The 12,811-nt window shown below is 36.3% G+C and overlaps 1 protein-coding gene across 1 annotated transcript in view; it reads left to right on the top strand.

Moving 5' to 3' along the window:
* Positions 1-12,811, top strand: part of LOC129239460 (otoferlin-like) — a 196,337-nt gene that overhangs the window by 117,433 nt on the left and 66,093 nt on the right. The window lies entirely within an intron of this gene.

The following is a 12,811-nucleotide window of genomic DNA, read 5'->3' as shown; positions in this document are numbered from 1 at the left end:
ACTGATATTCAGTAGAGTATAAATGCGTAAGTTTTTTGTATGTGTGTAATTGCATTGTGTGTTTGCCTGGAGTTATAATTTGCTTTAATAAAGAAGAAGGTAAACTATTTTATTTCAATCACCTTCGAATGTTGCAGGAAAAAAAATATGTATTAATTAAGGAAGAAATTATTTACATAAAATATGAAATTTAAGTCAGAAGAGCACATGTGGCGCACTTTCATTAGGTTAGTAAAAAAATGTTTTGGGAGAACTACAATAATATTTTGAAGTTTTCCAAATATACTTAAAATATATGATATATGATGAGATGAGTTACTCAAATTTTCAAACAGTTTTAGTACTGTGATTGTGCAAAGATCGATAGCAAAGCTTAAGAACGAACTTAAGGGGGAACGCCACTGTGAAGGGTAAAAAAATAGTCGATTTTTGGGAATTTGTTTTTATAAGTAGGAATGAATTTTCGAGGATCGGACAAAAGCCAATTTATTAATATATATATGTATTAAACTAATATATGTTGATGTAATTTTTCATTGAAAAATATTTAAAATTGTCAAATTTATGTAAATAAACGTAACGAGTTAAAAAAACTGACATCATCTGGAATAAAGCGAATTTCGCTTTAAAATTATTACCATATTTTCTTGACTAGGTATACTAACAATTTATGCAAAAAAAAATGGATTTTTTTGAATTTTTACTGTGGCGTTCCCCCTTAAAGAAGAAAGTAGGCGTTGGAAAAACTTCGTTTTCATATAAGAACCAGTGATGAAGAAATATAAATATATATGTCGGACGTTTTTAAGACTTTGAAATTTTATAAAGTGACAAGTTTTTTTCCTTGTTCACTCCTTTCGGGAGCATAGGGCCTCGACAAGACTTGTCTTGCGTTGGTTTCGTCAATCTATTGGATTTCTGACAGGATAGGTGATTAGCCTGCCGCTACCAGTCCTAAATAGTGGGAATGCACACCTGTCGTTGCTTAGGAACAACGCCTTCTTATTGCTAGGGACGCCATCTGTGTTTCACATTTTTCTACCCGAAGGATCGCTCAAATGGTTGAGGACTTCGCAAATCTTGGTGTATCTGCGCTATTACCGCGATTGCCCGTTTCCTCTTGCCGGATCTACTAATGCAATGTGTAACTGCTTGTGCTTTGTCTTTGTTTTTTGCTTATTTTACCAGTCACAATGCAAATAATGCGCTGACTATGGAGAATTATTAGAAAGAGGGAAAGTAGGTAAATTTGGCAAAGTGCGTGGACCGTGCTTCACCTCTGGGATGGCAGGCTAGTGCATTTATGCTAGACTACCGCAGTACATTGTGAAACTAGTTTGGATGAAATGTAATTGGAGTCTAAGGCCTTGATAGCTACTTGACGGTCTGAAAAGATAGTAATATTTCAGTGATTTTCAAGCTTCCCTGATTGCTAATAGTTCTGCCTGGAACACGCTGGCATAAACAATAAGTCGAATTGATTTGGATAAATTGAGCCAGCTCCCACACCACAGTTCATCTTAGAACCGTCAATGTAGATTTCGGCATCAAATGTACCAACCACTTTCCCCTTCCTCCATTCGACTCTCGGTGGGCACCGTACCGTAAAGTTTTTCTTGAAGATGAGGTCGGAGATTGTGAAGTCTGATTCGTTTTTGAGCAGAGAGGGTCTCTCTAGAAGGATCTTGCTGTGACCGTACAATCTTGTTGTCCAACTTCCTATATCTCTGAGTCTCACCGCGCTGCATGTGGCGATTGTTTTTATGTATTAAGTCATGTTATGTTAAGTCTAATGGTAACAGATGTGTTAGCATGTTAGGCGCTTTAGTAGGGCTGGTGTTAAGCGCTCCTGTGGTTAAGATACATGCTGATCTTTGTATCTTGTTTAGTTTGTTTTAGTTGTACTTCTTTTCCATCGCGGGCCACCAGACTACTGCTGCATATGTTCTACCGGTCTTACAATGGCTGTGTAGGACCAGTTGGATAACTTTGGTTGAAGACCCCATTTTTTACCCAACATTCTTTTACACGTATAAAGTGCTATATTAGCTGTCTTCACCATGTATTCTGCATTGGGTCTCCAGCTAAGTTTGGGATCAAGGATAGTTCCTAAGTACATTGCTTGTTGGGTTAGCGTTAGACTAACTCCGTTTAATTTCAATAGGGTTTACCCTTAAGCCGCAGTCTGTGGCCCAATTGCTGAGTAATCCTGAAGCTCTTTACATAATCTCGCTGATTTTTGTGGGAAACATTCCTGAAACCATAATCACTATGTGATTCGCATTCACCACTGTTTTAATTCCCTTCGGTCGAACTTGGTAAATAGTTTTTTGGCAACTAGTAACCAAAACAGAGGAGATAAAATCTCCCTCTGTGGAGTTGCCCTGTTGACAGAGCATTTGGTTATGCTATTGCCTATCTCTCCCATGATTATTCTATTTTTATCCAATCGCTGACTCCTATGTGCGCCCCTAACGTGTTAAGAGCCTCAATAATGGAGCTTGTGTTAATATTGTTAAAGGCACCCTCTATGTCGAGAAAGGCGACAAGTGAGTATTGTTTGCATTCTATGCTTCTCTCTATCGTGCGTACATTTTTATGGGGAGCTGTATGTGTAGATTTCCCTTTGAGATAGGTATCTTAGGATGTTGAAATTGTATTATAGTATTTGTGGTCTTCTCTCTAAGATATGCATCGAGCAATCGTTCATGAGTTTGAGGATAAAAGAGGTTAGACTGATGGGTCTGCAGTCCTTCGCTGTATCATGCCCGCGTCTAGAAGCTTTGGAGGTAAAAATCACCTTTACGTACGAATTTCTTACTTACATTTGTTGATTCTTTAGACGGAGTGGGAGTGGGTATTTACTGCTCAAAACTAGGGATAAGGCAGCCTATCAAGCTGCCAGACCACAGCAATATTTTCCAAGCGGAAGTTGTTGCTGTGGGGAAAGCCGCGGCGATAGCCTACACTAGAATAAGAAAGAACTCAACAATCGCTAATACAGACAAATGCAGGAAATGAAGAGAGGATGTTGAGGAAACTTTAGAACACCTTCTGTGCGTTTGTCCGGCATTATTAAAAACGCGTTTAAAATGCCTGGGAGCACCATTGTTTGAGGGTCTGGGGGACATCTCAAAAGCGGATCTTCCAGCGCTGCTTAGATTCGCCAAAAGCGTTGACATCCTACATGATGTCTACTTTCAGTATTCATAGAGGTCGGTCTCCATCTGGTATCGCTAGGGACCAAAAGGTCTATGCGTGGCTTAATGCCAACCAGGCTAACCTAACCTAACCTATATTTAGAAATGGTAGGATATCAAGATTTATGCTGTGCACTGTATGTTTAATGATGCCAAAAAATGAGCACTAAGCTATAATAAGCCACGTGATACTATAAAATAAAAAAGACTTATACCTCAATTGGTGAATCAACTGTTTACTCAGTTGAATTTTTAATATCCTGAAAAAATAAAGGATATTTCAACTAAAAACAAAATGTTTGTCTTTTCCTTATAAAAATGTATTTTTGTTATGTGTTTAATAAGTGTTAAACGCATTAAATCCTTAATTTTATATGGAAACAAAGCCAAACACACCAGTCGGTTCTACGTAAACTGAACGGCCCGTGCTTATAATCGGCGAAGGGTTGTCACTTCAGTAGCATTTCCCGTATATTTATGGGGAATGTTTATTTTGCTACAACAACAACACCAGCTGGTATATACTAATAAGTAAATAATACAAATTAATCTATTGTGGTTTGAATCGCCAACAACATAGATAGGTTAATGACTACAATTAAATCGCACGCCTTCAACACCGAAATGTGCCACAAGTAACCCAAATGTATACATTCACACACATACTCGCTTTCCTTTGCGAAAGTGCAAATATGTTCACACACCCACACCAACTGAACAAATGATGACAAATTGCCTCTGGAGTGCGCCAGCCAATATTAATACGAGCGCATACCCAGTTCCGGAAACACATACCGACACTCATTTTTATATGTAGTAAACTGTACTGAAAAGGGATGTATTAATGCACTTTGTGTATAAGCAGCAATCGAGATGCCACCAAAACATCATTACACTCATCCAGGATTATTGTCACTGTGTATGTATGCATTGCTTATATGTATATATGTTTGTAGTTATATGCGTGTATGCGTATATGTATATATGTATTATATCATATATATGCATATAAATAGTTGGCTTGCTAGTCTGCAGTTCATTTGTTTATTTATATACATATTTGAAGGCTGGTTAACCTACAACTGCACATACTTGTACTTATACATGCTCTTGAATTCCTAACTATGCATGAATATGTTTGCTGGTATGATTACGCGGAAATTTGCATTTTGCAACAAAATCACCGCAAAATGTGTAGGTTACGGCTATGGGCACAGTCAACGCGGCGTATGCGTAACCTTTAAAGGCCGACACTGTTTGTTTACTCACTTGTGAAGTGTATACGAGGATGTACTTACATGCATTTGAGAGCACACACACACCGTGTTGTTCGAGTAAGCATTGTTCATATACACCAGTGTTTCTCAAATTGTGGTAATCATAGCATCAGTGGTAAAAAGTAAAGTGTCCGCAGGGGCTCCGATAACAGAAATATGCGTTAAACAAAATTAAGTGTAATTAAATTATGTTAAATTCGTATTGGGACAGAAAATGAGAAATAATTTTTACAGAAATATAATTTTATATATATGAGTTCAGATGTCGAGTTACAATTGGTTACTCTACTTAATATGTATTGTCAATATGTCTTCAACTTCAACACTAGGTGTTACCTTAAGGGGGTAGTATGGTATTTTTTTTTTTTTTTTTTAATTATTCCATAACATCTTAAGATTATTGTGTGAAAGTTTGAAGTGCATTGGAGTAAAATTGACAAAGACACAAAGGATTAAGTATCTACCTCTCCAACCGGATTTCACGCTGCCGAAATCTTTAAACGCGTTTTTCTCACACTTGCCTTTTTTACGGTCGGTGTCCACTGTAGATTCATATCTACTGCACCGATTCTTTTCAAATTTGGTTTTTTTTGTTTCTTTACTTTATTCACGAGGTAATGACGTCGAGTTTTTGAAGTGAAAACTTCTTTAGAATCGTTGGGAGTGATTTGAGAAAAAGTGAAACGAAAAAAGCGACACTCTTGGCTACGAATATTACATATACACGTAGCGACGAAATAAATAACTTTTAGGCCAGCGCCGACAGCATGGCGCGATAGCCGACCGGCTAGCAATGTGAGCTTCCGATCCAAAATCCTTGGTTCGAATCACAAGAAAAAAATTTTTTTATACAGTTATTTTATTTTATTTTATGATATGTTTATGAGGAGCTTTTTTTCATGGCAGAAATACACTCGGTGTTTTGCCATTGCCTGCTGAGGGGTGAGCGCTATTAGAAAAATAGTTTTCCTTAATTTTGGTGTTTTCACCGAGATTCGAACTGACGTTCTCTCTGTGAATTCTGAATAGTAGTCACGCACCAACCCATTCGGCTACGGCGTTTGTTTAATTTTACTGATGCAAAAATGAGGAAAAATATATGAATAAAGTTTGCTTACTGTTTACACATTTTCCAAAGGTGACGGAGAACCAAAAAAAAAGTCGATTTTCAAACAAATACGAGTGCATATGTGTAATTGTGTTAGAGTTTCGGTCACGCCCCAGCAAAACCTGCGTGCATATGTGTTTGTAACATTCAAAAAAATGTAATTGTGTTAGAGTTTCGGTCACGCAGGTTTTGCTGGGGACGCTCATAATAGCAACCGCGTGTGTATTTTTATATTCGTAAATATTTTCATTTTTAAATATTTACCGCAATTATGCCGAAAAATAATGCAGAAAAGTGTCGTGAATATCGACAGAAAAAAAAAATCAATAAATAGCATCACGGAATTCATTCACGAAAATTTAATAAAGTATACACCAGAAGTATCGCGGATACTTAGAAAAGATTACAATAAAGTTCCAATGATTTTAAGTGGCGATTTTAACGTAAATTTTGCATTGGACACAGCGGTTCCTTTAATTGACGTTCTCAATACAACATTCAATTTAAAAATGTGTAACAATCGCACTGAATCGACAACACGATCAAAAACAACCATTGACGCGGTATTTCAAAGATATGTTGACAACATCGAAACCAAAGCATTTGTATCATATTTTAGCTATCATAAGCCACTCGTATCATTTGTTGAAATTGAAAACATTGAGGATGAATAATAATAAAATGAAGAAAATAAAATATGAACTTTATAGCAATATTATAATGAACCTATAATTATCCCGCTCCTAATGCTGCGTTCGTCTCATTCTCTCTCAGTTTGTTTTACGGAAGGTTTCACTTCTATCGCGTCTAACCGTTAGACTGGTATTTTTTTTTTTTTTTAATTTTGTCATATTTTAAAACAACAAAGTTTTCAAGTTTTTTTTATGAAAAATCGGTGTTTTGACTTCAAAGCGCTTTAAAAAATTAAAAAAAAAAAAAATTCGACGTTGTTACCTGCGAAACTTTATTAGCTGATGAAATCAATTTGGTTTTTTGATTTTAGTTGATCCAGTAATGAGCTCTGAGGGACACCGCAATAAAACTTTTTTATGAGACGTCCGCGAAGATTCGCTGCCACCAACTCATTTCTTCATAAAAATCAATGAAAATTTCACACAATATTCTTTAAATATGACTTTATAATGAAGTAATTTTAAAATTTTGAATAAATCAACTGTGTCGACAAAAAAAATTTCGAAAAATATGCTTGTTTTACACCGAATTAACCATACTACCCCCTTAACCAATAGGTGTTAACCTTAACTGATTACAGTTCACAGTATCTACCCTCCATAAATGTTTACTAAATGAAAAAAAAAAATTTTGAGTGATTTATTTATTTTATTTAGAGCTTCACGCGCTCTATTATTTGTATGTTTATATACTGCAGCTGTCTAGTTCACAAGTGTCAAATATGATTGACGTACGACACCATTTGCAAAAATTATATATTTTCCGATAGTGTGACTAGTTTTGTGCCACATTGCATTATGTTCTACACTTTATCAGCATCATCTTGTCCATTTCATAGACATTAAATACTGATTTGTTGAAAACTGGTGCGTTTAATTCTATACCACCCGTGAAACATAAGGAGAAAACTGTGGCTGACTGCTTTCACAGAACTTACACGTCAATTAAAATATTACTCTAAGCATTTTTTATCACAATTTATAACTTTTTGCCTCCTATCTGGTGATTTATGGATACCTTGCCGAGAAAATCGTTCATTTTTTTAAACCAAAAATAATCGGTTAAATTTGTTATTCCATCAATTTAGGTGATCCCCGTTCCTGAAAAAAGAAAAGAAACAAGCGCAAATCTAAGCGGAAAATGTGTATTGGATATGGCAGATACTTCGAAATAATTTTTAATCGATGTAGTAATATAAGGTCGGGTATTACACTGGTTTACAAATATAAATGTTTGTTAAATTTGGTTTACAAAATAAATGCGCACCAAGTGGGATTGCTAAAAGCATCTCATCAAAGTGGCGCCGTGTTTATGCCTTTGATACCTACGTCCAGGTTCCTCTCCTAATTGCGTAATGGGGTTATATACCATCGATTCTATCGCATCTATTAGTTTGTCACCAATGGGGCATCGGAAAGTTGCAATATCGTTTCTCGGTATCAACTTGTCGTTTGTTTGGTTTGGTGTTGAGGTTTTACCTCATGCGTTCACTTTTGTCGTCTGTTCATGAATACAATCATTCCCACAAGAGATCTGTTTCAAAATGGCTTCTTTGGGCGACGCATCTGGGCATCTGTTGAGTATTCTATATCGGTCGCATTCGCTTTGCTTCCGCTTTGCGCTCTCATTCTAAGTTTCACAGTTTTATTACTATCCTTGCTGCAAACTGTTTTACTGCTTCCGATTTCTCTTTCATCTAGTTTGGGTATCAATTTATACGTCCATCGACCTTTGGAGGAGTGATCCCATCTATTTGGCCACTTTGCTAACGTACGTTCGCGCTCGGTTATCTTCAGGTATCGGCTTGTGCCGTGAGTGATATAGTCGTTAAGTTCTTCTGCCCGTATATCAAAGGGAACTTTACGCAGATGGCATCATCAGATATTGTTCTTTACGCACATGCTACTCTAAGTGCGCTAAGTCGGTTAGCTTGCAGTACCTCCTTTGAACGTCTCGTTCATCCTCCTGACCATACTGGGGCGGCGTTTAGGAGAATAGAGTCTGTAATAATTGAAAGAATCTTTCTTCTACCTTCTTGGGGTCCTCCAATTTTTACTAATATACGCAGCAGTGCGTTATTCACTCATTGCCTTGTTACTGCTTATTTTTAAATGCTCCTTGAATGATAGTTTCTCATCGATGTGTACTCCAAGATACTTTACCCATGCTTAAGATGCAATGCCATCGATTGTAGATTTGGCTTTGCGGAATCCGAACTGGTTGTCAGAGAGTCCGCCAGGCGCTTCCAAATGTTCCTGTAATCGCTCAATTATTATGCGCTCAAAAACCTTTTCAATAGTGTCAAGCGTACAGAGAAGCCTGTACACTGTCGGCTGATCAGGTTGCTTACTCACCATCTCACACTGCTCACGAATTTCTGACCAAGAACTTTGTAAATGTCATCGAACAGTTATTGCATTCACACGTTATGTAATCGGCTGACTTTTTCTTTTTTCCAAAACTCAAACAACCATTTCGAAGCTAGCCATTTTCGGTCGATAGAAAACATAAAACAGAATTCTTGTAAGTACTATAATCGATTCCGAAAAATACATTTGAGAAATATAATATTTTGTTGATTGAATTATTTATTGGCATAAATCGAGTCACATTAAATAGGTAGCAGCGCACAGTGAGGATTTTTTGACAAATTTTGTTCAAAAATGGCTACAGGATCCAATTGTTGACCAATTTTATTAATTTTATAACCTTAGAATGCTCGTGAATGATTTTGGAAAAGATTGTCTACTATAGGCCCTTACTTCAATTTTTTTTATTATGTTACAACACACCTTTGATGACCCTATTTCATCACCCCGAAAGGACAAATGGCCAACGAATTTGGACTTAACAACCCCAAAAATATGTATACAAACTTCTTTTTAATTTTTCCGATGAATATTTTAAGTTTGACCTTCAATTTGTCCCCGCAAGAACAAATGGTCAACGAATTTGGTTTCGACAATCCCAAGAACGTATATATCAATTTTTTCAATTTTTTCTGCGTCCTACTGATGATCTCCAACGTTTTTTCGCTACTTGGCATCTTGTCGATTACATTTTCAATGCTTACCAATGTGACCGACTGCATTCTCCAGCGTTCCACGTTCTTGTTCCCAACGCAAGAATGTGTGTTCAGCGTCATCTTCGGCGGCATCCCCATATATGTATGCATGTAGGGTGTTCACATTTACCTATTTTGAACAGGGTTATATAACAATTGGGTTATATAAAAATTGACTTCCCCGAAGTCCCGACGTCTCTTATAAGCCTAGCCGTCCACCTGCCGCGTGTTTGGTTAATCCATCGGTCTTGCCATAGCCTTAGCGTTACTTTTTGCTGCTACTTTAACAACAATAATACTCTTGTTATGTTGATGTTAATGCTGCTCAAAGTAATCCTGTGTTTGCCTAAAGGCGTTTAAGGCTAGAGTAGAAATAAAAAAAAATGTTTTGTTTAGCAGATGCGTTAATACCCAAAAAAAAATCTTTTTGTCTAACAGAAGCATTAATATAACAAAAAATTGTATAGCTCACCAGATGGTAATGGTAATGGCTGTACGGGTTAGGCTAAGGCCTTTATGCACTGCGACCAGATTGATATTGACCGCCCCTAATTTTAATTATAATTATTTAGTATACCGAGGAATCGAACCAGCGCCTTAGGAGGGAGCAATTGTAGGTATTCTTCCTCTATTTAGTAGGTACGAGCCCAGGATTCTGTGTCTCCTGTGGCTTAATGCCTCACAGTTGGTGATTAAGTGTTCCATGGACTCCTCTTCATCACAGCAGAACCTGCATGATATTGTCCTAGATAACGCTATTGTATTAAAGTGTATATTACAGGCAAAGTGACCTGTAAGTGCTCCACAGAGTAATCTGAGGCCCTTTTTATCTAGGGTTAGAGCAGATTTTGGTCTGTTGGCATTGAAGCTCAAAAACTTGTTGGGGTGATTAAGGCCGCTTGATCCATTCTAGTGTTCCCTGATTTTAGTTTGGAGCCATTTTTTGGTTTCCTGTTTTATATTATTTTTGGTAAAGTCGAAAAATTGGGTTTGCCCAATAAATAGCCCTTCTGCCCCTTTTTTGGCATAAAAGTCTGCCTTCTCGTTTCCTTCGTGTCCCTCATGTCCTGGTATCCAAATCAGTGAGACCTGATTAGAAGTGGCCAGTTTATTGAATGCATTTTTACACTCTAATAGGACTTTTGACTTGAATGTGAAGCTATTCAAGACTTTGAGAACCGATTGCCTGTCCATATTTTAATTTTTACTTTCTCGAAAACTCTTTGGATATGATTTCCACTGTTTACATTATGGCGATGAGCTCCGCATGGAAAATTGTGGTATCTGTACTTAGTGTTAGGAATTTGTGTGCTCTTGGCCACACTTTTCCTACTCCTACTCCTTGGAGCGTTTTGGAACCATCTGTATACTATTTTTGTGAATCATCATTTATCCATTTTGTGTTAGTGGGCTAACTTTCAAGATACCTCAATACCTTACAAGATACCTCGAAGTATTAAGGTGAGAAAAATGCCTAAATACTTTTATTTTGAATTTTACCGAAATACTGAAATGTTTCAAGGCGTTTTTCTTACAACTACATATTTCATTTTGACCTAACTCATATCTCAAACAATTCTTGACTGATTGACTTGGAAGTACGGATAGTTTTTGAAACATATACATATGTTGAGTTTTTGGCCGAGCTTCTTCTACAATTTGTAATGTGCATCATGATGTTGTTCCACAAATGGAATAGGACTACAGTTTTTTTCCGATAGATGGTTGTTTTACGAGAAGCATTTTCAGACAGAAATACACTCGGAGGTTTGCTATTGCCTGCCGAGGGGCGACCGCTGTTAGGAACAACTTTTTCTATCATTTGGAGTTTCATACTCGGAGATTTAAACTAGGGGATTTCACTTCGAATCATGTTAAAATATACATAAAATTTATATACTGCGTTAGATAAGTAGAAATCACTCAACACCGTGAATAAGAACCAAAAAAAAACTCTCAGAAATCAACGATAATTACCAGAATTCGATGGACTATAAAACTGCAAATTTTTCTGATTCAGATTCTGTGAGTGTGAAATTTTGAGCAAAATTTTAAAAATTTTTTTCGAATTGTCTTAACGTTTGAAGCTTGGATTTATATGGTTTCTCTAGGAGAATGAACTATAGTACTTTATATTTTCATAAAAAAAATATTAAAATTAAATAAGAAACAAATAAATACACAAACCTTAATCAGTAAATCGATGAGCTATAGTTATTTAAAGAAGTGTATATACATATAAAAAACATTTGAGAGCACCTGCTATTGACAATAGTAACTTACAAATGGCATACAGCCTCTTAACCTCTTGTGCTCGAAGATAATTTTCAAAAGCCGCTGACTGTATCGTGTAAGCCAATTTACAACAAGATCTTACTTAGAATAATTTCTATTCCATAAAGCTTTTAGCAGAGTGTATTTAACGAATGCAGATAATCACAATATTTAAATGAATATAAATAAAATTAATAATATTTTAAAGAATTTTATTAATTAATAATTTTTGTACAGTGCGATATATTTCAAATCAGTCAGGAATGTGCAGTGCAACAAGACATATTTTTACATTCCCATACTTTTTTCATTTCCATAGCTTCACTGCATTTCTTTTGTTTTGCGCATACCCGACAGCTTCGTTAGGCTTTTGTTTACTTTGTGTACGAGGATTTTTTCTTGGGAAACCTCCCCACTGTTTTGCCTACAAATGCAATGGTATGTTTTTTAAAGAAGCGCTTGATTATTCAGGAATATTAACATTTTGTAGAATTTCTTCTGCAATGTCCAGTCGAAATATTGAGAATGAATATTTCTTAGAATTTGGCAACTTGCTTCCTTACAGTACATAGCACGCCATTGTCAGTCCAGAGCAGATAGCAAGTCGACGTACATTGCACGCCTTTTCAGCTTTAATGTAAGTTTACCATTTTGTTGTTATTGCTCATTTCTTACAACACTTACAAAAAATGTCCTTTTACTTTGGCATACACTTAAATATTTTCCTAACGTAATGTGGTGTCGAAATGCATTCATAATCCAGTGCGTGTCATTGGTGATGCTGTTGGCTTTATACTATGCTATCATATTGCAGCTATACGATTCTTGGAATCTAATATAGTGCAAATCGTTATATGTAGTAGGAGTATGCACATTTAATATATGTATGAATGATGTAACTAGAGAGTTGCTGTGAATTCCTTCCCCTACTGCTGGGAATGTATGTTATTTTGTTTAAATTCTTTAGAGCTAACATTTTATAAATAGCTTCTTTTTATTGGAATTCTAATTTGTGGCTTTGAAATGAATTATAAACATTTGTTCATTTTAATTAAAACTCTAAGCATTTTTCAATTTGTATATATTTTTAAACCAAGTATTCACATGCTGCCGCCGTACCCAAATTGGTTGATGCGTGCCTACCCCACGGAAGTGCACAGGTTCGCAACCCCGGGCACGAAACACGAGTTGATGG

This window comes from Anastrepha obliqua, chromosome 2 (assembly GCF_027943255.1).
Source record: "Anastrepha obliqua isolate idAnaObli1 chromosome 2, idAnaObli1_1.0, whole genome shotgun sequence".
Lineage (NCBI taxonomy): Eukaryota > Metazoa > Arthropoda > Insecta > Diptera > Tephritidae > Anastrepha > Anastrepha obliqua.
Note: the sequence above shows the minus strand (reverse complement) of the source record. Positions and strands in the feature narration are given on the sequence as shown.